We start from the raw sequence: 5,441 nt of genomic DNA, 5'->3' as shown, positions 1-5,441 counted from the left end.
GAGAAGCGACCCCCACAACAGAAGTGGTTCCGCGGCACGCCACGTGGTTTCGCTGCACGCCACGTGGTTCCGCTGCACGCCACGCGGGACTAATGGTCTTTCATTTTTAAATGATTGTTTTAATCAAAAACAGATCTGTTACAAAAGGGATTTCATTTTTTGAACTTATTTGAACTGAAGACTTTTTATATATATATGTGGTCGAAATACATGATACCATAAAGTTAGAAAGGGCTAAAGCATTCAAAAGTAGCAAATGAAGTTAGAAAGGGCTAAACCATTCAAATTTGGAAACTATAATGGCACAAACAGAAACTAGACATATATAAATTGGTCCAAGAAGTACATGATACTAGTCCAAACAGTACATAATAATAGCTACCATAGATATATATACAAGTGTTCGACGTTCAGAACACTACTCGTCTGAATCATCTAAATCAGAATGTCCACGTTCCTCGAGGTGACGCTGGCCATAGTTGACAATTCGAATCTTGCGGTACAACTCGTATGAAACGTATGCATCTTTTGCTGCATACTCAATGTTGATATCATCAAGTGGGCCCTTCTCCCAAAGTTTGTGTTGATACTTTGGGAAACTGGTCTTCATATCACCATATGACTCGTCGATCACGGCAACTGCCATATGAGCCATCGAAGTCCTGTCATGTTGAAGTCTGAATATCGTTTGGAGATCAACGAGCCAACCAGCTGGTATCTCAATACCGAAGCTGTGCCTCATCTTCAGCTTGTCGTTCCTTATGTCAACGGAAGCAAAAGTGATGCCGCTGCGAAGGAACTCCATGAGTTCTGGACAATGCTTGTCACTCCTGCAACAGAAACAAATTAAAATGAAGCAAATGTTACATACTGCTGCAATAAGGAAACATGTTTCACTACAACTAAAGAGAAACTTATCTTTAGGATTCAAATAGAACATATGCAATGGAACCTAGAGAGATCACTATAGCTATCCAATGGAACCTAGAGAGATCACTAGCTATATGCAATTTTCATGACTATGACATATCATATTGCTATCCAATGGAACCTAGAGAGATCACTAGCTATATTCAATTTTCATAACCTTGGATCAAAGAACATCGCATAAAATTGTATCACTACAACTTGATTTCAATGAAACATATTGAACCAATCAGATTTTTCAGATTATGGAACACTATTTCAATCAGATTGTGTTCCCTTCAACTAATCAAAATTGTTTCACTACAACTATTTGAAGCGAACCAACTATGATTCCAATGGAACATATTAAACACTAGTTGATTCTAATACGATTTTTCAGATTATGGAACACTATTTCAATCAGATTGTGTTCCCCTTCAACTAATCAAAATTGTTTCACTACAACTATTTGAAGGGAACCAACTATGATTCCAATGGAACATATTAAACACTAGTTGATTCTAATACGATTTTTCAGATTATGGAACACTATTCCAATCAGATTGTGCTCCCCTTCAACTAATCAAAATTGTTTCACTACAACTATTTGAAGGAAACCAACTATGATTTCAATGGAACATATTAAACACTAGTTGATTCTAATACGATTTTTTAGATTATGAAACACTATTCCAATTAGATTGTGCTCCCCTTCAACTAATCAAAATTGTTTCACTACAACTATTTGAAGGGAACCAACTATGATTCCAATGGAACATATTAAACACTAGTTGATTCTAATACGATTTTTCAGATTATGGAACACTATTCCAATTAGATTGTGCTCCCCTTCAACTAATCAAAATTGTTTCACTACAACTATTTGAAGGGAACCAACTATGATTGAAACAAATAAACTTACAATGTCATTATCTTGGATCAAAGAAAGCCTCAAAACTTACCTCGCCCATTGGAAGATCAAGACATGGTGTGCGAAGCATAGTTGGATGACGGCAACACCGCGTTGATCGGCCGTGTACTCCAGATCAAGCCCGAAGAACTTCTCATGATCCGCTGCGTGGTCAAACCATCGTTCCTTCAACTGTTGAAGAAAAACGGCACCTCCCTGCTCAGGTTCGTGTATACGACACGGAGCTTGGTCGTGCCATGTGCGAGCACCTCACGAAAGATAGTTGGCATGGTGGAAGAAGAGAAGGGAAGAAGAGAGGAGAAGAACAGAGGAGAAAAACAGAGAGGGCGACCCGAGAGAGAAGAAGAACAGAGAAATGGCGACTGTACACTTCGGTTCGTGCTTTTCATCGCCCGAAACGACGTGGGATGCAAACCGTTTGGGCCTTTAGTCCCGGGTTGAGCCACCAACCGGGACTAAAGAGGTATACCAAACGGTTGCCACCACTACGGCAGGCCACGTGTTAGGCCTTTAGTCCCGGTTTGAGCCACCAACCGGAACTAAAGAGGTATAGCAACGGTCGCCACCACTACGGCAAGCCACGTGTTAGTCCTTTAGTCCCGGGTTGAGCCACCAACCGGGACTAAAAGGAGATACGAACGGTTGCCACCACCACTGCCCGTCGCGTAGCCCTTTAATCCCGGTTTGTGACATGAACCGGGACTAAAGGCTCCTTACGGGCCGGGACTAAAGCCTCGAGGGTAGCATTGAGAATTGGGGCGACGTGGCCAGGACTAAAAAGGCCCGGCCCAGAGACAGGCCGGGACTAAATGGTCCAGGCCAAAGGCCAACTGCTCGAGTTTTATATATTACCGCCGGCCTCGAGCAACAATAACACCACTCCCGTGTTGGGGCAGGCACAGCCGTTCATGTCCTTCTCCCGTGCTTGCCCCGTTGCCTTCCGGTGGCTCGCCAAGCTAACCCTCGAGAACCTAGCGTTTCAAGACGATGGCCTCATGGCCTTAATTAAAGCTTGTGGTAAGCTCAAGCACCTCATCCTGATATCTTGTAGACTGGTTGATCGTCACAGCGCACTCAAGATCGACACGCCGTGCTCCGGTCTCGAGGATCTTTGGTTCATTGACTTTGATTGCACACGTATTGAGCTCATCTCCGTCCCCAACCTAAGAAGAATGTGGTGCTGTTCTTGGCCCTCGCTGGGCGCTCCGGTGCACTTCGGCCACGTTCCCCAACTTCGTCAAGTGGACCTCGGTTCACGTGCTGCGGCGTGGCAGCCGCCATTTGCGCTGAGCGAGTGCTTGAGTGCCACGAATCTGTCGAGTTTGTATCTCAATTTTGGTTGTGGAAAGGTACGTTTATTTAATACTCCACGTGAGTTTCTCTTCATATCATATTTCTTCCTACCTACTAATTGTCTTCTTGCTTTGCTTTTGGTGTAGATTTGGATTCAACTAAACATCCTAAGCACCTCACTACAATATTCAGAAACCTCACCGATTTGCACCTTTACTGTATCTTTCCAGAGTGTGATCTGAACTGGACCATGTTTATCGTCGAAGCTGCACCTGCCCTACTGAATTTTACAGTAAGCTTCACCTTACAACTTAAATACTGGTATTGCTGCTTTCATTTTTTTTAGAAACTGCAAAGGAGGTATGTAACTTCACTTCTTTCTACGTTGTTCTGTCTGCATGGACGAAGGTGTTTCGAAATCAACATCCATGTGTCAAACCGTCTGAGTATAGTCCCCAGAAGATCAACATGGTGTGGGAACCATCCAAGGATTGGAAGCACTTGAACTTGAAGTTACTAGGGATGGCAGGGTTTGAGGACGAAGACAAGGTGACAAACTATCTAAGGCTTTTCATGGAACGAGCCGTGGGCTTGAAGAGAATCGAGCTGCATGGTAAACACCCCTGTGATGAATGCAATGCCATGGACCTTAAACTTGAGTCCACAAGATCCCTTGTTGACAAAGCTAGCAGGTATCGGATTAAGGAGCGACTCACACAAAAATCATCCTCATCTGTCAAGATAATGATATGTTGATTATTGCCAAAGAACTATAACAATATCTTAAAACAAGTGCTCACGGCTGCTGAGAGAGCGATGATTGCATTGTGCCTGGCCGGTTGTAATTTTTGGTTTGTTTTGGATATTGGTGGCGAGAAAAATCTTATGGGTAATATGTTTAAACACTCCTTTAAAATGGCTATTGTATTGGATCTACGCACCTATTTTCAGAATTTTACTTTGGAAACCTGAAATGGAAAATGGCAGCAAGTGAAAATCAATAAAGGAAGCTGCAAATAATAGAGAAACCAATGATTTTGTTTTCTATTTGCAGTAGCTGTGGCAGTCTGACAGAGAACACCAATATCAAAAGCATCGAGGACAAATGCACGAGCTTCAGTTGCCACAGAGTATAGAGTCATTGCTTCAAAACAAATGGCTCCATGTGTTGAATGGCTGTAATCCAACAGGAAAAGACACTAAAATCACTTTACACATTTCACATCATGGTAGAGAAGCACAGTCCAGACCTAATTATAACTTGTTAACAGGCAAACCAGAAAATCTGTTGCTTACAGCCCCTTGGTTGAAAAAAAAACAGATTAATACAATGATAAGTAAGCACAGCACAAAGAACATCATCATGATGGATTTCGAAAGAACTTCAGACCCTATTTCATTTTCTTGTGTTCTGACCTGCAGATCGGTGGCACGGTTAAACGATATGTATATACACGTACAATGACTATAGACAACTAGCTTGAAGTTCAACCTAAGGTACAAGTCAGCTGTACATGTGCACAAACTGTCCAGGTAAATATCCAGATTTAGGGCGCGCTTGGAATGCGTGTAAGATTATACCTCCGGATTTAGTTACACTTGTATAATACCGGCCACAGTGTAACTTTTGCCTGGAAGAAAAACGACGCCCCGAGGTGTGTATCATTTTACACGTGTATTCAGTGTACAAACGATAATCCAAACGGAGCCTTAGGTAACTCTTGGAGGTAAATATCTTATTTACATGCCAGCTTGGCCATGCTCTGCCAGAATAAACAGAATATGAACATCCAAAAAAACTATGGCAGATACTGAACATCCAAATCCAGATACCGAACATTTATGGCAGTTCTAGTACCATCATCAAAAGCAAGGAGTACACAACTGGAATCCATATTTTGAGAACAGAAGAAGTAATAATAATGTATAACCGGGGCTGGCCTAAATTCCTATAGTTGAAGTTGAAGGTTTTAATAAACTGTCAGCCAGATAACTGAAAGGTAATGACTACTCGTACCAACGTTCACCTCTCTAAAAAGGTGCCAGCAAACACTTTCCTTCTGAAATACTCCCTCCGCTCCATATTATAAGAACGTTTTTTACACTAGTGTAGTATAAAAGACGTTCTTATATTATGAGAGGGAGGGAGTATAACTAATCATTAAAAGATGATTTCAGAGAAGACTTACTCCCTCCGATCCAAAATAATTGACACAACTTTAGCATAACAACTGTAGTAGTAACTCTTCTCTAAAACCATTTTTTATAGAGAAATGTGTGTTCGTGATTTTGAGCAAAAGATCTTATCTAA

The sequence above is a fragment of the Hordeum vulgare genome, chromosome 5H, assembly GCF_904849725.1.
Source record: "Hordeum vulgare subsp. vulgare chromosome 5H, MorexV3_pseudomolecules_assembly, whole genome shotgun sequence".
Classification (NCBI taxonomy): Eukaryota; Viridiplantae; Streptophyta; class Magnoliopsida; order Poales; family Poaceae; genus Hordeum; species Hordeum vulgare.
Note: the sequence above shows the minus strand (reverse complement) of the source record.